The sequence below is a fragment of the Periplaneta americana genome, chromosome 7, assembly GCF_040183065.1.
Source record: "Periplaneta americana isolate PAMFEO1 chromosome 7, P.americana_PAMFEO1_priV1, whole genome shotgun sequence".
NCBI lineage: Eukaryota > Metazoa > Arthropoda > Insecta > Blattodea > Blattidae > Periplaneta > Periplaneta americana.
Window position 1 is genome coordinate 127,232,510 of NC_091123.1, and position 21,561 is coordinate 127,254,070.

Consider the following 21,561-nt stretch of genomic DNA (forward strand, 5'->3'; position numbering starts at 1 on the left):
TTCGTTTCGAAATTATGAACAATGAATGCATTAATTTGTACTACAATATGCATGTTTTGCTTTCATATTTCACGAAGTGCTCTATTTAACTTTATGCTCGTGTTTCATAACTCTCCTTACATATTCTTACATGTATTTTGTGTGCAAAGACATCGTTCTTCCGACAGCCATCATTATATTGTTTCGAAATTAAAATAATCTTAGGAGATAGTTATATTAAAATTTGAAATGGAACAATAAGAGCAAAATAACATATAAATGAAATAGTTCTGTATGAAGTGGAACAATATTAAAATTTGGAATTGAATAATAACAACAAAATAACATTTAAATGAAATAGTTTTATAAGAAATAGAACAATATTAAAATTTAGAGTCGGCGTCGGTAGCGTAGTTGGTATAGCGCTGGTCTTCTATGCTCGAGGTTGCGGGTTCGATCCCGACCCGGGTCGGTGGCATTTAAGTGTGTTTAAATGTGACAGGCTCATGTCAGTAGGTATACTGGCATGGAAAAGAACTCCTGCGGGACAAAATTCCGTCACACCGGCGACGCTGATATAACCTCTGCAGTTGCGACAGTCGTTAAATGAAACTTAATTTAATTTTAAAATTTAGAATTGAACAATAAGAGCGAAATATAAATAAAATAGTTTTGTAAGAAATAAAACAACATTAAAATTTGGGATTGAACAATAAAAGCAAAATACCATATAAATGAAATAGTTCTGTAAGAAATAGAACACTATTAAAAATTTGGAATTGAACAATAAGAGCAAAATATCATGTAAATGAAACAGTTCTGTAAGAAATAAAACAATATTAAAATGTTGAATTTAACAATAAGAGCAAAATAACGTACAAATTAAATTTTTCTATAAGAAATAGAATAATATTATAATTTAGAATGGAACAGTAAGAGTAAAATAAAATAAAAATTATATAGTTCTGTAAGAAACAGGACAATATTAAAATTTGGGATTGAACAATAAGAGCAAAATAGCATATAAATGAAATAGTTCTGTATGAAATAGAACAGTATTACAATTTGGAATTGAACAATAGGAGCAAAATAACATATAAATGAAATAGTTCTGTATGAGGAAGAACAATATTATAATCTGGAATTGAACAATAAGAGCAAAATAACACACGAATTAAATAGTTCTGTAAGAAATAGAACAATATTAAAATGTTGAATGGAGCAGAAAGAGCAAAATTACATATAAATGAAAAAGTTTTGTAAAAAAAAATAGAACAAAGATAGGATTCCACAACCATGAATTTTGTGGAAAGGAACTGGCCATCCTATCCCATATCTCCTGGTCAAGTGTATCATAAATGGTGGTTTTTGGTATCACTTGTGAGGTTTTAGACCTGTTTTCGGACAGTTAACTAAACAACTCTTAGCTGTGGAGAATTTGATGTTATAATAAAAATAATAATAATAATGATAATAATAATAATAATAAAAATAAAAATAATAATAATGGCCTATATTTTTTTAAATTTTCCTCCAGCTGAAAGGTGAATGTCAGACAATTCTGTGCGAATCCTCAGGACTTAACCTTATAAAGATATTATTGTCTCGCTATTAACAATTCTATCGACCCGATCATTCTGTATTGAAACGGCAGTCGCTTGTACTACACATGCTGGTTGCTGTTACGTCGCCTGTGCAGTACGCACTCTTAGTCTAGTGATAGACTCACCTGTGCAGTATTATCTCTCAATTTTACTAATAGACCATGCCTTTCTCTCTCGCACAGAGTAACAACATAAGATCGCAGGTCGCTGTTTACATTCCACATAGAAAATGATCACGTAGTACGTAGTACCATTGGGTATATAGACGTTTTCTTAGCGGACATCCCCCTTGTTTGTAATATAATTTAAATAAGATTACGTTTTTTTTTGTCAAGTATATAAAATAACAAATAAATCTATTCCATTTATTCTGTTATTCGAAATACAAATAAATTATATATGTCCAATATTATGCGTTTATATTTGAAGCAGTACTTAGTTACAGGATTTATATTTATTTCTGTTATTTTATGTACGTTAGAAAACACATAAATAACTTTAGTTATATTACAATGAGAGCAGATATACGCTAAGAAAACGCCTATATACCAAATGGTATTTTCTAAACTCCGAAGCCTGGGTGGCGCAATCGGTATAGTGCTGGCCTTCTATGCCCGAGGTTGCGGGTTCGATACCGGCCCAGGTCGTTGACATTTAATTGCGCTTAAATGCGACAGGCTCATGTTAGTAAATTGACTAGCATGTAAAAGAACTCCTGCGGGACAAAATTCCGGCACATCGGCGACGCTGATATAATCTCGGCAGCTGCGAGCGTCATTAAATAAAACATGATTTAAAAAAAATTAAATTTAAATTCCGAACAGACTATAGATAACGTAGGAGTTCTAGCATAGACAAATATAGAAAGACCTCCAGCTCAACGTACTGCCCGAGTGACATTGAAATTTATAACCAAAATCTCATGTTACACAGCCCGATCGGTGATACAGGTACCCATTATCACAAAAATATTATTAGGCCTATTATTATTATTATTATTATTATTATTATTATTATTAGGTATATTATTATGATTAATAATAATAATAATAATAATAATAATAATACTTTTCCTATTATTGCACAAACGAGCGCGTAATGATTTATCAGATTAACCACAATATGTATACCATGTACAGTTTTTGGTTTAGGCCTAACATGCATATGAATATAATGATTGAAGATTGAACAGAAATAAAAAACACTGACAACACATTTCCTCTGCTATCCGATCTATTCACAACAACGGTCAATATTTATTAGATTCAAACGTAACAGAATTGTCGAAGTCCAATTGAACAAATGTGGCTAATATGGCTACGTTTTCTCCGACTGGAATTTTAAATCGGATATACAAAGAATCAATTTTATAGCCCAAATATACTACTGTCTCAATGTTACAAAAGTGACAAATTCTGTAAACAATCGGTGGTCATAATACCTGTTCAAAATTGTTAGATTGGCAACACCATAACTAGTTTCTTTCCATCATTATCACCAGAACACAGCCCACAAAAGTGCAAACTAAGAAACATATTTTTTAAATTATTTTACGATGTTTTATCAACTGTCATGGTTATCTAGCGTCTGAGATTAAGATGATAATGCTTGCGAAATAAATCCAGGGTTCAGCGCCGAAAGTTGCTTAGTCATTTATTTCATTTAGTGTTCAACCCAAGGGCAGGTATTTTCACTGCAAACACAGCTTTCTTCAATCTTACCTATTTTCTCCCTTCCTCTTTGTTTCCTCATATGATCCATATATCTTAATGTCGTCTGTCATCTGATATCTTTTTCTGCTCCGTACTCTTCACCCGTTCACCACTCTTTCTAGTGCATCCTTCAGTAAGCAGTTTCTTCTCAGCCAGTGACCCATCCAATTTCTTTTCTTCTTCCTGATCAGTTTCAACATCACACTTTCTTCACCAACTCTTTCCAACACAGCTTCATTTCTTATTCTGTCTGTCCTCCGCATAATGCCACACTTCATACAAAGTACTGCACTTCACTAGTTTCTTCCTTAGTTCTTTCTCCAGAGATCCGCAGAAGATGCTCCTTTTTCTATCAAAGGCTTCCTTGGCCATGGCTATCCTCCTTTTGACTTCCGGGCAGTAGCTCATATTACTGCTAATAGTATAGTCCAAGTATTTTACCGTGGAAAGACTCATCATGCATGTTTGCAGGTTTTCTTGGGAAAGATAAATGCGGTAGCTTTCCGTTGCTTTCCGCACACCACTCTATCTTTCGCATCTTAAAAAGATGCCAGGGGGCTCCAGCGTGGAGGTGAGGAGAGTGGATTTGACTAATTAGGCCCTCCGTACTTCACCGAAATTTACCGCAATGGTTAAATATCAGTTACATCAGGGTTTTTGACCCGATCAGAGACCGGGAAATCCCAATTAGCCTTTCTAGTATTTGATCTTAATTGGTTGAGGGAAAACCTCAGAATAACGTCATCCATGCAACTTGTCCCAACCAGGATTTGAATCAGGGCCTGCTCCTCTCACGGTCAGACATGCTGTTACTCCACAGCGGTGGACAGGAACTTCTGTGAGGAGACACATTTCATCATAAGAGTTGAAACTCCCTAATTGATACAGCGTCATGAAATAATCGATTATTATTTTTATTGACAGTGACTAGAATCTGTAGTGTAAAAATCTTATTAAATAAATAATTACGAATTTACTTGATAATGATACATTATTTCTAACAATATGTTGCAAGGGCTGAGATCGAAAACCATTGAATTTGAGAGTAAGCAGTCATCGTGAAGACGATGTGGCCCGGTTGACGTCTTCGAGTTGTAACAGGATTTGTGATGGTAATGGCTCAGTCATTGTTTCACTAATTGCGTAATGGCATAACAGTGACTGCTTCCCTGGCCACTGTGTGTGGATTTCTCTGCAGTTCCGGATGTTTGTGGACTCGTTTTTAGGCAGAGGTTCACCGTTGTGACATGTCCTGCGCAAACAAATCGGACTGGTATGTAGCATAGCTTGCAGTTACATAGCAGGCTGTCTGTTTCCGTAGGGCTATCTGATTTCTCGTTCGCGGCACTGGAAGAAAGTGAGTGGTCATCTTAAGTCACGATCCTTTGTACTCTTCAGGAAAAAGAGTTTCTTACTCGCTCGTGTACCAGAGCCTGTTTGGTAGTCAAGACGAAAAGAAATACTGGCTCCGTTCAGGATGAAATACATTCATTCATAGTTTTCTGCCCGGCATTCTCTAATCTTTCCTATTTTCTGCCTTCCTTTTAGTCTCCGCATATGATCCATACATCTTAAGTCGTCTATCATCTGATATCTCGTTGTGCCCCCGAGCTCTTCTTCTGTTCACTATTTCTTCCAGTGCATCCTTCAGTAGGCAGTTTCTTCTTAGCCAGTGAACCAACCAATTTCTTTTTCTCTTCCTCATCAGTTTCAGCATCATTCTTTCTTTATTCACTCTTTCCAACACAGCTTCATTTCTTATTCTGTCTGCCCACTTCACAAGCTCCATTCTTCTCCATATCAACATTACAAAGGCTTCTATTCGTTTCTCTTCACTTCGTCGTAATGTTCATGTTTCTGCATCGTGCAAAGCCACACATCATAAAAAGCACTTCACTAGTCTCGTCCTTAGTATTTTTCCAGAGGTCCGCAGAAGATGCTCTTTTTTCTACTAAAAGCTTCCTTTGCCATTGCTATCCTCCTTTTGACTTCCTGGCTGCAGCTCATGTTACTACTTATAGTACACCCCAGGTATTGAAGCTGTATACTTGCTCTACTGCTTCATTTAGAATTCGCGCGTTTACCTTCTTTATTTTTCTTCCGATAACCATGGTCTTCGTCTTATTTGCATTTGTCTTCATCCCATACTGCTAACAGCTGTCATTTAGTTTCAGTAGCATATCCTCTTCCGCTAACACCACCATAACATAAGCAAATCGTATGCACTTTATTCTTCGTCCTCCTGCTAATACCCCTTCCAAGTTCTTTGAATAGTTCTTCATTAAATTCCCTGGGTAAATGTGAGCAGTGTGATAAAGAGCACCCTTGTCGTATCCCTCTCCCTATTTCGTTTCCTTCTGACATTTCTTCTCCTATCCTGACTTCAACTCGTCCATTCCCTCATCCTTCTTTTCCAACCCCTCTATTTTCTCTCCCTGTCTCGCTCCTTACCTTCTTTCTTGTTGTCCTTTTTGCCCTTCATCTTCTCTCCCTTTTTGCCCTATCTAAGTTAATTTCTTCTTCTCCACATTTTCTTCCCTTTTTCGCTTCTCACATCATCTCTTTTTTACTCTTCCTTCGTCTCCTTTTTCGCCCCTTTCGTCGTTCATTTCCTCTTTTTTGCCTCTTTCATTTTCACATTTTTTTCCGTCTCTCCATTTCTCCTACTCTGTCCCTCTTTCTTCTCTCCTTTTATCGCCCTCCATCTTTTTCTTATCTTATCCCCCTTTCTGCCCTCCATGTCTGCTCTTCCTTTTCGAAACTTTCCACTTCTCTTCTAATCCTCGGACTCTTCTGTGCAAATACCATCTCGTTATCATTAATTCCATCGACACTAAATAACCCAGTTTTTGATTCAGCGTCGTTAAATAATGAAGTAAAAATTTCTGTAAATTTTTCTCTCTTTCCCCATCTCTTTCTTTTTCGCTCCCTTCCTGCTTACATCTTCATCCTTTTGCAGCCCTCTCCATCTCGTCCTTTTCTGATCTCCATTCCCTCCTCCTTTTCCGCTCTCCATTTTCTCTCCCTTTCCCTTTGCCTTTCCCCTTCATCTTCTCTTCCTTTCTCCAATCAGTCGATTCTTATTCTTTTCGCTAGTTTTAATTAGTTTTAGGTAAACTTGTCATAAATTGCCTTATTAAACTGAAATACTCGATTACATATACCAGAAATTCACGAAAGGAGATTTTAATTTTATGAATGTGATAAATTATTTTCTTCTTTATGACATAGATATGTTTATATAAGATTTGACAATACTGCATCTAAAAATGATAAACGAAAGACCGAAGTAATAAAAATATACTAACATAAAGAAGAGGGACGAAATTTGTAGCCACATTGCTACGATTGGACGTTTTCGTTGAAAGGGATAAAATAAGTAAATGGCGATATTTTCGCAGTAGCTCATTAATTTGATATGGAAATATTTTGCTACTTATCTATTTACTAGTTTCTTTATTTGCGTGTTTATATGTGCATTTATTTATTTAGATGCAGTTATTAACGGTTCGTATTACCTGCGTTTGAAGTTGAGACAAATGGGAAAACTGGATGTAACAATCGTTCATTAAATAGTGTTAGTGGCAATGTGCATAAACTACAATATCCGACAAGCTGAGATTGCTGTATACTAACTAGATTAGGCCTGTGCGTAAATAACTCGATTGAGTCACTGCAGATCACTCCGTAAGTCAACCTGGTTGGCGAGTTGGTATAGTGCTGGCCTTCTATGCCCAAGGTTGCGGGTTCGATCCCGGGCCAGGTCGATGGCATTTAAGTGTGCTTAAATGCGACCTGCTCATCTCAGTAGATTTACTGGCATGTAAAAGAACTGCGGGACAAAATTCCGGCACTTCCGGCGACGCTGATATAACCTCTGTAGTTGACAGCGTCGTTAAATAAAACAAAACATTTTTTTTTTCACTCCGTAACTCCACAATCCACCTTCCCCGGGTCAGACACTAATCGTCGTTGTTCCTGCAATAGCTAACTCCTATGTGACATATTTATCGATTTTCAGATTTTTTTATATATTAAATACTTTAGTGATACAGCCAATAATAAAATCTCCTATATGTAATTATATTTCTTTGTTTCGAAAATATAAGAATTCACAGTATCCTATGTACGACTACCATAGGATGAATAAACGTGTTTTTTCTTCCTACTGAAAAATGTTAAGTTATTGCAGGAATAACGACGTAATGTTTTGGTGCGGTACGAGCAGGCAGAAAGATCAGTGATGGGTTATATCAGACGGGCATCGTAGCTTTTACGAACATTTGATTCTCGCTGGTCGGCAAAAATCCACCACTGATGCTCAGAACCTTACTGAGCGTTTGTTTATAAGGCAGTGTAAGTGCCTAGTCGGACATAGGCGGGGGTTTCTGCGTCCCTTTCACTTCGCCTCTTATGCCCAGGACTGAACTAGATACATCGATGGCTAGGAAGCGATATCTCGTATCTACAAAAATAGTAATTTAGTTTAATTACATTATTTTTTATTTTATTTATTTGTTTTACAATATAGAATCCGATCGCAAACTCGTGGCACCTGCGCGAAAGACGAATTGACATCCACTTACATGGACTCGCCCAAGAGTCTTGCTGGGGGGGGGGGGAGGTTTGAACAGTACGCTCTATGAGTAAGCAGTTGCCCGCACACACAGAACCTTCCACTCCGAAGCCTCAGAAAGAAGCTCGCGCATGTTGGTGCCACGAGTTTGCGATCAGGCTCTACATATTAAAATTGTTGTAGTAATAAAATTATAACTTGAACACACCCGAAAAAGCAAGAAATTTAGATTAACTACAGTATTAGACCTATTATGTTTACAAAATTGGACAATTAACTAATATTTTGTTCTTTAATACAAGATATTGCAAAGCAGAGACGTATACAAAAGTTTCGTTTTGAGAAAAATTATTTTTTTTTAAATTTGTTTTATTTACCTGAAAATTTACAGATATGAGGTATCACTTCTCAGCCATCGATATGTCATATGAGTCTCTGCCTTCTAGTCTATTTAAAACAAGAAAACAAACAATGGCTGAAGAGTCTGAAAACGAATCTCGTATGGTAAATTGACAACACTCGGAGAATATCTTCATTGTTAACTGTAAATTTCGCTGTAGCTGGAGTTTCGCTCTCAGGGTTCGAATCTCAGAAAATCCAAGAGGAAAGAGTGTTGGTCGAAGATGAAGAAAATTGACATAATTTGGAAGTTATGCCTCGCAGTTTCTACTGGCGTGAATGGGAGCTGTGGAAGTGACTTAAATTAGGCCACGTCTTAATTGTGTAGAGTAATTAGTGACGTTGCCACTCATTTAAGCCAAGTTAAAACTTCAAATGAATCACAATGGTTCATTTAGGAACTCTGTTTCCTGCTACCTTAATGACCATCTTGCAACACAAAATAAGTTCTAATTTACAAGAGGATTTGCTCAGTCGTCACTAAATCAGCTCGCAACTCCACATCGAAACTCTACATCATTTTAATAGATAACTGTTGTAATTACGACAGTATGAATATTGAAATCGGGAGTGGGGGAGAAATAAATGTAGGAAACCTTGGCTTTGTCCACCACAAATACAACTCCGCCATCGCCGGGATTTGAACTCAGGTCCGCAGTCTTCCAACTTAGTTGCCAAGGCGGCTTATACCGAGTGGTTCACTAAAAGTGTGCAAAAATTAAACAGGAAATATAGGATACTCTACTGAACATTCTGAGATAGGAATCTTGGATCTACAAAGCAGTTTAAAGCGATCAAGTCAGTTTCTCTGTAAATATATGGCTCAGCATTATAGTGTACAAGACTGTCTCATTGGGCTGTATCTCCTATCTGCTCATCAAGTTTCAGCACTGAAATATTTATTCCATATTTTCATACTTACATACTTACAAATGGCTTTTAAGGAATCCGGAGGTTCATTGTCGCCCTCACATAAGCCCGCCATCGATCCCTATCCTGTGCAAGATTAATCCAGTCTCTATCATCATATCCCACCTCCCTCAAATCCATTCTAATATTATTCTCCCATCTACGTCTCGGCCTCCCCAAAGGTCTTTTTCCCTCCGGTCTCCCAACTAACACTCTATATGCATTTCTGGGTTCGCCCCATACGTGCTACATGCCCTGCCCACCTCAAACTTCTAGATTTAATGTTCCTAATTATGTCAGGTGAAGAATTCAATGCGTGCAGTTCTGCGTTGTGTAACTTTCTCCATTCTCCTGTAACTTAATCCCTCTTAGCCCCAAATGTTTTTCCTAAGAACCTTATTCTCAAACACTCTTAATCTCTGTTCCTCTCTCAAAGTGAGAGTCAAATTTCCACAACCATACAGAACAACCGGTAATATAATTGTTTTATAAATTCTAACTTTAAATTTTTTGACAGCAGACTAGGTGACAAAAACTTTTCAACCGAATAATAACAGGCATTTCCCATATTTATTCTGCGTTTAATTTCTTCCCGAGTGTCATTTATATTTGTTACTGTTGCTCCAAGATATTTGAATTTTTCCACCTCTTCGAAAAATGAATCTCCAATTTTTATGTTTCCATTTCGTACAATATTCCGGTCACGAGACATAATCATATACTTTGTCTTTTCTGGATTTACTTCCAAACTTATCGCTTTACTTGCTTCAAGTAGAATTTCCGCGTTTTCCCTAATCATTTGTGGATTTTCTCCTAACATATTCACGTCATCCGCATAGACAAGAAGCTGATGTAACCCGTTCAAGTCCAAACCCTGTCTGTTATCCTGAACTTTCCTAATGGCATATTCTAGAGCGAAGTTAAAAAGTAAAGGTGATAGTGCTTCTCCTTGCTTTAGCCCACAGTGAATTGGAAAGCATCAGATAGAAACTGGCCTATACGGACTCTGCTGTAAGTTTCATATTTTCATATTTTTCCAAAATCAATTAAATAGTTTCGCAAAAATTTCTTCATGTTTTGCCCATTTCTAGTGGTAATACAGCAATGATATAAAATAGAAATTTATTTATTTAATCTGACAAGATTAAGGGCAGAAGGCCATCTCTTCCATCCTACAGATTGCATACATAAATACAAAAAATACAAATACTGACAAAAATAATACAAATTAAATTAAAATCCTATACAGGGTCGACAGGATCAAAAGAACACTATAGAACGCTCATCGAGTTTAATACAAGGATAAAATATAGCAATGATGTTAGTAGTAATAATAATAGTAATAATAATAATAATAATAATAATAATAATAATAATTACTTTACATATTAAGGGTAAAATTGACAACAGCACAGTTACAATATTTACTTTATGTTATGGGTTTAAGGACATTAGTTGGCATTAGTTGGCCGAGGTAGATTAATGTCCTTTCACAACAGACGACAGAACGAGATTCAAAGAAGAATCGGAAACGCATGGAAGAGATTTTGGAGCCTCAGTTTCATTCTGACAGACAAGACTTACAATTTAAAATTAAGAAGCGGAGTCATGAACAGCTGCATCCTTCCAGTTCTCCTATACGAAGCACAGGCATGGTCTGTAAAGAGAGCGGGACATGCTGAGAAAGTGCCAACGAAAAATGGAGAGGAAGATGCTGAACATCACACTCACAAACACAGACTACGTAACGAAGACATAAGGAGCCAAATATCTCAAAGACGCAGCAGAAATGGCCGACAAGCTGAAGAAGAAATGGGCAGGACACGTGATGCGACTCAACGCGAACCGGTGGACACACATCCTTACGACATGGGACCCAAGGATTGGCAAACGGAACGCTGGATGACAGAAGACAAGGTGGGCAGACGAATTTAGATCAAGATTCGGCCATCTATGGTCAAGAACAGCGAAAGACCGATAACAATGGAAGCTCATCACAAAGTGACTTGCATCCCAAACAGTGACTAGTGAACAGTGGACCCTTCAGTGTTAACCCAGACAGCATCCCAAACTATTGCATTAAAAAAGTGGCCATCATTCCCTGAGTGGCTAAACGGGAACTGCTTGACAAGACACCCTGCATAGTCAGGAGGCCCTTGTCCTTCAAGGGATTTCGGGGCTAATTCTTAATGGGTTTAAGTCGAAGTTGGGCAACCTGACAGGTGATCAACAAGCAATTCCATGAACTAGAATGTGATTTATTAATTTAAATTTGAATTTGAATGATGGGAGAAAATCTGCTACGCAGTCTTTTTTGCTCACATGACATCCCAGAAATCGAACTCGTGTCAGTGTTAACATGCTATCAACTGAATTATGATTTCGCTCTTTTTTTTAAGATAAAAGTAGAAGTTTAGCTTTTCCATATTTTAAAATATTTTTCCAAGTCGCTTTCCTATAATTTAAAATCATTTTCCGAGCCGTATCTCTAGCATTGCCTTTCTTCTAAGATCAAAGACATGTACTGTATTTCAGTTCTCAGTATCTTGTGTTTACTCCTGGCGTGAAAGAATAATGAGGTCGACAGATGTAGAACAGACATAGAGTGAATCATCGCGTCAATAGGTTTTTACCTTCCCTATCCAATGACGCACAGTGCACGTGTCTGAGGGACCCATTATTGATGGCTAATCATAGAGTAAACATTATGCACGTTGTTGTTTGATGATGATGATGATGATTATTATTATTATTATTATTATTATTATTATTATTATTATTATTATTATTATACAAATGAGAGAAATTATGGAGGTAGAAAAGAATGTCCTACAGGTGATTAAAGAAAGAAGATTACAGAATATCAGGCATGTGAAAAGAATAAGTGACTAAATGTTTGGAGTAATGCTGGGCAGTGGAACTGAAAAGTGCAGGGACAAGACGGTGAAAATATAGGAAACTGTGAATGGAGAGTATTAATATTGTTTTATTATTATTATTATTATTATTATTATTATTATTATTATTATTATTATTACAGTATTATCAGAAACATTTCTTGTAGTAGTTGAGTTCGTGTATTAAATTATTGTAAAATGGTGTATACCCTTCAAGAGAGAACAGAAATCATATTTTATTTATGGAGCTGAAAACAGTTGTGCTCGTCAGGTTTTCTTCAATGCAAATCGGTCCAACACTATCATTCCCAAAAATTCCAGCTCTGAGGTAACTGGGTATTATCTTCACGAAACACCTGAGGATTTTCAATGTCCCAGTACCTAAAATTGTGTTTGTTGACAAAGCCATTTAAGAAAAAAGTCGCTTCATCAATAAAGCAAATATTTTTTGTCAAATTTGGATCATCTTCAATTCTCTGAGACATCTGTTCACAAAATTCTACTCTTCTATCAAAATCGTCTTCGCTGAGCTGTTAGTGACTTTGTAATTTGTAGGGGAAAAATTTGTTCATTTTCAGCACTTAATATATGAAACCAACCGAAATGTTTGTTACAGCAGCTACCTTTGGAATGGAGGTGGTGGGTTCATTAATGAAATGACCTAGTATTTCAATCTGCGAAGTTTCATAGACTTTTCTAGGTTGGTCATGTGCTTTATTGCACACAGAACCAGTTTCTTCAAAAATCTGTGATAGATTAAAAATAATGTAGATGATTATTACAGTTACAATTATCTACATTATTTTTAATCTTAACTTATGAACGCTGTTGTATTTCGACCTTCTAAGTATTTAATTCTGTGATAGATCTATGGCATATTGGTGACTTATGTTTTTCTCAGGATGCCTCTCGTTGAAAGCTCTAGCAGTTCAAGGAGCACAACGGTTTTCAGCTCCATAAATAAATATGATTTCTGTTCTCTTGAAGGGTATACACCATTTTACAATAATTTAATACACAAACACAACTAATACAATAAATATTCAATAGTATTTGTAGCTTCAGCTCTAATCAACAGTAACAATAATCGAGCTTGCCAGACAACTATATAAAACAAAAGATGTGAAATAAATGAATGAGGCGTATAAACAATTGAATGCTCTTTATATTTAAATATAAAAATATAGGGATGTCATTTAAAATTTGTAAAGGGATGGCCGTGCCGTAGATGGGAAGATAATATTAAAATGGATTTGAGGGAGGTGGGGTATGATGGTTGGGACTGGATTAATCTTACTCAAGACTTATGTGAGGGCAAGAATGAATCTCTGGGTTCTCTAAATGCCATTTGTAAGTAAGTACATAGGTATAACTCGATCGAGGCGAGTGGAGACGCGGGCGTAATGTGAACTATCGCGACGTCGCTATACCAACGCAAGATCAGTACAAGTGGCGCTCCGGGCTGCAGGAATCCACTGGCTTTGTTCGAGTAATAATAATAATAATAATAATGATGATGATGATAATAATAATAATAATAATAATAATAATAATAATAAAGTAAAAAAGTAAATCCGTGGCGCTACAGCACATGAAGGGCCAAGACCGACCAGCCGGTTGTTGGCCTCACTTCCACATACCGAAGCAGAGGTGGACGATCATCCAATCAGAATGGAGCGATCGTGCGGTTAGCACGATGATCCCCCAGTCGTTATAGCTGGTTTGCGAAACCGGATTTTCGTTACCTATCGTAGCTCCCCAAGTGCATCACGAAATAATAATAATAATAATAATAATAATAATAATAATAATAATAATAATAATACATGTCTATACCTATTTAAACGACATTACTACATTACCGCTTTTAACTTCAAAATAGACGTGTTATAGTGCAAGATCATGGCCTAATTGACTTTGAATCTTGGCTTACTGTTTTGAGCATTTCTGAGGTGTATAAAGAAATTTCCAACACAAATATGTAAGTTGTTGTTTAGTGAAATGTCCAAGACAATTTGAAACCTCATAAATGACACCAATAAGGCATCACTCATGACGCAACTAAGCCAGGAGATGTAGAATGGCCAGTTCTTTTCCCTCTCCATTGAATAAATCACTGACTGATAACATACCAATCAGACAAGGTTGCAAGATACGAATTTTCTCTATCAAAGCCTTTTCAAATTGCAGATTTTCTTCTTACTTTTATTTCATGTTCGATGTGCTTATATGAACTTCTTTGATTTTAGTTTTGCACAATTTTAGATAACATATGACGAAACTACTGTGATTTGCAGCGAATAAAACACCGAGAAATTGTCGGACAGTAAGACGGCATCAGGGTATCTGATCGACATTACATAATAATTCGTCACAATGGAAGAAGGGATGAGATTCAAACTCAAAACCGTGGCTTTCAAACAACGTTAAAACTGCACTTTTAGGAGTCACAAAATGGCTGATATGAAGCATTTTTAGTTGCAGTAATTATGAAAATCTGCATTGCTACTAAATAAAAATATTTCTAAAGCGTGCGTGTTACAATCTGACAAGAGGAAGGCCTGAAATTTCTCAGTTCTTCATACTAACGGAAACATGAATTGTTTCACGAAGTTGTCGATTTGAATATTAGCGGTGAATGGTTGGGGATGTCTCGAAACTTGTGTGACTTTTAGACCGTGAAATTATATAGAACGAACCTCGTATGCCATGCAAACTGTGCACTCAGAACGCATACTTTCATTTTAATGCATAGCAGTGGCGGCTAGTCAGGACCACTCGCTTTAAAATATCATGTTTCTGTCAACAATTTCTACAGGTTTATCGAGGACTACATTTGGTCTTTCTTCGACCTGAGATTAAAATATAAGGTAGGGAGACTCAGGTGTAGCTTAATCTGTCAGTTGATGACTTCTTACTGAAATGGCTAGAGTTCGATCCCGGACAGATCCTCTGAGATTTCTGGCGACAAATGAGGATGTGGGGATTTATTCCTTCTAGTATTTCGACTTACCTCTTCACTCTGATTTCATGACTGCTTCATTAATATTTTTTAAAATTCTGTGGAGTTAAAAAGAGCGTTAAAAAAGGAATTACAATTAATTATACAATTATGTCTGTAAGGGTAACAATTCACAAAAATTGCTCAAATTGGCGCTAAAATACAATAATGCACACCTGTAAGAGTAAATTTTCACCAAAACAATTCAAATTGACATTAAACTACAATCATAATAATTTACAAAAATTCTTCAAATTCGCGTTGAAATGTAATTATAAACACTACTTATAAAAGTAATAATTTTCAAAAAGTACTTAAAATGGTGTTAAAATAAAAACACGGACACTTCTAAGAGTGACAATGCCCATAACGTTCCCAAATTTGCGTTAAAACAAAATCATAGACATTTACAAGAGTACAGTAACAATTTCCAGAACTTGCTCAAATTCTCGTTGAAACAATAATCACAGATGCTTGTAACAGTACTCAGAACTTGGTGAAATTCGCGTTAAAACGACCATAGATACTGAAGGGAACAATTCCCATAACTTGTTCAGATTCGCGTTAAAAATGAACTATTGCCACTCGTAAGAGTAACAGTTCCCAGAACTTGCTCAAATTCGCATTGAAACATAACCATAGATTCTTAAAACAATAACAGTTCCCAGAACTTTCTAAGATTCACGTTAAACATATAATCATACATGCTTAAAAGAGGAAAAATTTGGAGAACTTGCTCAAATTCGCGTTAAAGCATAACCACAGATACTTGTTATAAGAGTAACAATTCCCGGAACTTGCTCAAATTCGCATTGAAACATAATCATAAATTCTTAAAAGAGTAACAGTTCCTAGAATTTGCTAAGATTCGCGTTAGAAACATAATTACAGTGTTTAAACTTGCAAGAATAACAGTTCCCAGAACTTGCTCTGAGTTAAAATATAACCATTGAAGTAATAATAATAATAATAATAATAGTAATAATAATAATAATAATAATAATAATTCGCAGAGAGCGCTCAAATTTGAGTTAAAATATTACTCTTGACAATTACTTTCTTTATGGTTCAATTCTGTGAGTCCAATAATGTGTCACGTAAATTTTGTATATCAGATTTACAAACTAATTTTAAGGCGTTTCCTTTCTCTAGAGCCCAAATGTCCCTGCAATGCATTGCTTTTAAATCATATGATTGTGTAACCTTAACTTTATATGTTACATATTTGTCGAAATCGTGTTTAATTAGTCCATCTATTTTTATATGTTTGTAATTTAAATTTAACGTGAATATCTTGTTTATTAAGTGGTGCATAAGCCAGAAGAATATTGATATTGAACTTAAATACGTAATTAAATTAGATGATTACTTGATAAACTAGTTAATGAATTATATTCCCTGAGGATTGTTTGATGTAAAATAAAATTTTTCACTTTGGACTTGAAAGCGTTTAAGGCCGAACATATTTATCCAATTAACATTTTTAATTAATTTTTTTTTTACTTTCACTGGATATTTTGTACAAATAGGCTTCTCTCTGTTTTAGATACAGGTATTTGCATTTGAAATCATTAATTATTTTTATTACTTATTAGTATCACTTCTGAGATTCCAACCTGTCTTCGGACTGTTGAATAAAAGTTATTATTATTATTATTATTATTATTATTATTATTATTATTATTATTATTATTATTATAGCTATTATTGTTATTTTTATATTACATACTATCTGTTGAAGGATTTTAATAGTTCTGTGAGAGATAATATCTCCGTTCTTCGATCAATTTTCAGCACAAATGATCCTCACAAACGAAGCCATTACCTGAAAATTTATCACAATCGTGGCAGGCAATAACGACAGAAATAAATTAGAATAAATATATATAAGATTTTACTTCATTGCATCCTTTTGTAACCCACTAGAATAGGCTAATAAGTTATTCGTTATCTTCATAGTACTTATGTTATCTCTCTTATCAGAATACGATCATTTTGAGCAATTTTAAACCAACGTTTTTCATGTCTTTAGTTCACCCTATCAGTGAATAGTAGTCCCATTTCAAACTATCTCCTCCGTATATACAGTATCAAAGAATAAAGCAATAATTCTTACCATGTGCAGAAGTAAGTCCACACTGAAGAATATTCAAGAACACACATTGTGCACAGTCAAAAATAATTGTACATCACACTATTAAAACACTTTAAACACTTGCGACGTTTGAGTGGAGTTACAAAACTGTACATGCACTGTTATAATAATTATTATATTCATTGACACATTATCTCGTGAAGTTGGAAACCGCACTCGAAACACGCTCCGTGCCGCGCTGTTTGAAAGTCGGCTAACAACTGACAGGTCTGTGCGCGTGTTGCAGCACCTGTGCTAGAGAGCGCAACCGTCGCTCTGTATCACCTGTCACCATGGCAACGCATCGTGTATCGACCCTATTCTCACAACAATGCAGCCGAGAAGAATAGGATGGTGTCTGCCGAACTGCAGGAACAGATACAGAACAAGGGCGGTGGACTAGAGGTGAAGGATATATTATCATCTATCTAGTCATTTCTTCTTCAATGTTTGTTGTACTTGTCAGGAACTTTCATTATTACGTGTCCATATTGTGTTTTCAAACACATCAATCGCCAGTGGCACTATATTATTATCACAGTTATCCTCAACGTCATCGTAATAATAGTAACAATAATAATAATAATACCGTTAATATAATAATAGTCATCATCGTGTAATATGTATATGATTATGTCTCTTGACTAGAATATAGTACAAAATAGTAATAAAAAAATTGGAAATTTATCCTTTGAAAAGGCTGAAAAGTTCAAATATATTGGAGCAACAGTAACAAAATATAAATGATACGCGGGAGAAAATTAAACGTAGCATAAATATGGGAAATGTCTGTTATTATTATTCGGTTGAAAAGCTTTTGTCATCCAGTCTGCTCTCAAAAAAACTTGAAAGTTAGAATTTATAAAACGGTAATATTATCCTTTGTTCTTAATGGTTTGTGAAACTTGCACTCTCATTTCGAGAGAGGAACAGAGGCTAAGGGTGTTCGAGAATAAGGGCTCAGAAAATATTTGGAACTAAGAGGGTTGAAGTTACACAACACAGAACTGCACGCATTGTATTCTTCACCTGATATAATTAGGAATATTAAATCCAGACGTTTGAGATGGGCAGGGCATATAGCAGGTATGGGTGAACCCAGAAATGCATAACTATAGAGTGTTAGGCCGAAGGAAAAAAGATCTTTGGGAAACCGAGACGTAGATGGGAGGATAATATTAAAATGGATTTGAGAGAGGTGGGATATGATGGTAGAGACTGGATTAATCTTGCTCAGGATAGGGACCGTTGGCGGGCTTATGTGAGGGCGGCAATGAACCTCCGGGTTCCTTAAAAGCCATTTGTAAGTAAGTGTAATACGTAGCTAGTCGGCGATGTATGCAATGGAGGGGGAAAGGAACTGGCCAACCTATACCATTATCTCCTGGGCTAGTTGCCTCATAAGTGGTGTCTTCTTGGTATCACTTGTGAGGTTCAGACCTGTCTTCGGACAGTTGACTAAACAACAACAACAACATAATCATCATCGTCACCATCTCAATTAAAGCACACTATATCAATCGTAACGACTATCGTTTTCATCACTGTCATTACCACCACTATAATCATCTATCTAAATGCAAGTACAAATAAAATGTAATGTCAGTTTTAATAATTTGGTCACTTCTTTTTTTTGTTTAGTCAACTGTCCGAAGACAGGTCTGAACCTCACAAGTGATACCAAGAAGACACCATTTATGAGGCAACTGGGCCAGGTGATAATGGGATAGGATGGCCAATTTCTTCGCCCTCCTTTCTATACATATGCAAAATATGTAAACTATTACACTAATCGGACTTCAGATATATACAAACAATTATACTTCCTCTGGCACATACCGCCAAGTGAGATGTACTGCCTGATAATAGATTGGCTACGTTTGTAGGTCGAAAAAACTCCAAGTGGGTGTCATGTGTCACGAGAGGGAATAAATATACTTCGAAGAAGGAGAACAGTTTTTGACGTAAAACTACATCATTCTCGTTCACTAGGTATGGGGGTAATTTGAGAATTGACAGTCACATAGAAATGCAAGCATCTCCCTAATTCTCCTTGTGTTCCCGATATTCTCCTTACGTTCCGCTAGTTTTCCTTGTATTTCCCTTGTTTTTCTTGTATTTTCCTTTTTCTCCTTGTATTCCTCTTGTTCTTCTTGTCTTCCCCTTATTCTCCTTGTCTTCTTTTTGTTCACTTTGTATATAATTTTTTACTTTTTGTATTTCCATTTTTCAACTTTTCTCCTTGCTCTCTTTGCAATACCCTTGTTCTCTCTGTATTTCTCTAGCTTTCCTTGTATTCGTCTTGTTTTCGTTGTCTTCCACTATTCTCCTTGCATTTCCCTTGTTCTCCTTGTATTCCTCTTCTCTTTGTCTTCCCCTTCTCCTTATTCTCTTTGTATTCCCCGTATTCTCTTTGTTTTCTCCTTCTTCTCCTTGCATTTCTCTTGTTCTTGCATTCCCCTCGTTCTCCATGTAGTTAGTGCCATTGTTCTCCTTGATTTCCCCTGTTCTCTTTTTTTCGCACACTGTTCGTCAACCCTTTACGTAAATAGTAAAGCTATGCACCTGTCGAGAGAAGATCGCACCCACATGTTGTTCTATGTAAACATATGCAACTTAGTGAAGCTATAATGTAGGCCTACACCTGTCGCTATTTTTTTTTTTTTATTATACGTCGTTCAGCCTTCCTAGTAATGAGTTGTTATTAAGTATGATCATTGAGACTCGTGTTTTATCTTCAACATTGTGCAAGAGTATTAAAAGCTGAGACATGACATTTTTTAGATAATTAGGGACTTATTGCAGCGTCTGTGGCTCAAGTACTAGCGCGCTGGTTTTACATTCAGACGACCTGAGTTCAATCCCTGGCCAGGTCATGATGGAGTTTGTAGTGGAAAAAATTGATATTACAGAGGGTTTTCCTTAGCTTATTCCCGGTTCCTCCTATCATTTAATCAACACTCTCCAGCTTCTCCTCATTTCATCTATCATCTGAAATAGTTAAAAATGGGCTTGGGTAAACTCTTGAGGCAGGTATTGATATCTGATGCTGATAAGGGAATGGAGTTGGACTCCCGGCCTTGGGATTCATATGGCACTCGTCTGAAAATAGCACTTGGCTTTGTATAGACTAAGTCAAGATAGTCCACCTGTTAGCATCGGATTCACGAATGCCACCCAGCCTACCTGTCGGACTTGGATAATCATCGAATATGAATATAGAACGCACAATGGGACAATGGAAGCCTAAGAGCAGGGATTCGTTTCGAGTCCTGTTCTCGAGAAGCCAGGTCTACCAATGCCAATGATTGTAGTTTAAGAGATCATAAAAGGAATGAAGAAACTCGAGAAGAAATGAGTACTTTACGTTTTAAACGAAGAAAATAAATAAGTAACTAAGTAAATACATTCTTTAAGTCTTCATACCTTAGAAACTGCTAGGATATTCACAAAGACAGCTTTTTTTATACAAATATTTGATCTTTACTTATCCAAAGAGTAATATATCCTACATCATCCAGCAACAGATGAGAATCATGCATCAATTTTCAACTTTAATACTGAAAATGTAAGATTTTTTTTATTTTGTTTGAAAAACTTATAAACTCTCTATAAGGACTAACAGTCATCATATAAATACCGAGTCGGCCTCAGTAGCGTAGTTGGTATAGCCTGGCCTTTCATGTTCAAGGTTGTGGGTTCGATCCCGGCCCAGGACGATGGCATTTAAGTGTGTTTAAATGAGACAGGCTCATGTCAGTAGATTTACTGGCATGTTAAAGGACTCCTGCGGGACAAAATTCCGGCACACCGGCGACGCTGATATAACCTCTGCAGTTGCGAACGTCGTTATATGAATCATAATTTATAATTTATTTTTTATAAGTACCGAAATTGCACTAAAAATAGTATTTACTGTTGTTAATGAACAGTTCAAAACATTGTTAGTTTCTCTAATAACACTGAACAACAAGAATTTTGCTCCGACTTAAAACAATGTGTCCCTTATGTGCGCTGAATCCGAAAATGCATCTCTTTTCTTCATATCACCTAAGGGTTTTAAGATATACTATGATTTCACTTTTCGATCATCTGGCGCGGGTTGGGGTACAAACCAAAACAAAAGCTAATGTATTTTATGAGTTTATGATTTATTTTCGGTTTCTTAAGGTTGTTTGCATATTATTTTGTACTTCTAATAAACAAACAAACAGATATTGGTCCCGTCTATTAAGAAAATTTCATAACAGTACAAAGTGAGGTCTATGTAATGAACAAACAAGGGTGTGATTTTCAGTAAAGGAAAAGTTTACCAGTTTGAGTGAAGGCAAATTAAAAGAGGGTATTTTC

At 36.1% G+C, this 21,561-nt stretch overlaps 1 protein-coding gene across 1 annotated transcript in view; it reads right to left on the reverse strand.

Moving 5' to 3' along the window:
* Nucleotides 1-17,408, reverse strand: part of Cad96Cb (protocadherin Fat 4-like Cad96Ca) — a 315,489-nt gene extending 298,081 nt beyond the window's left edge. Inside the window, exon 1 of the mRNA XM_069831307.1 lies at nt 17,194-17,408. The gene's annotated coding sequence lies outside the window, so the exon portion shown is untranslated. The remainder of the gene's footprint in view (nt 1-17,193) is intronic.
* Nucleotides 17,409-21,561: the final 4,153 nt, after the last annotated feature.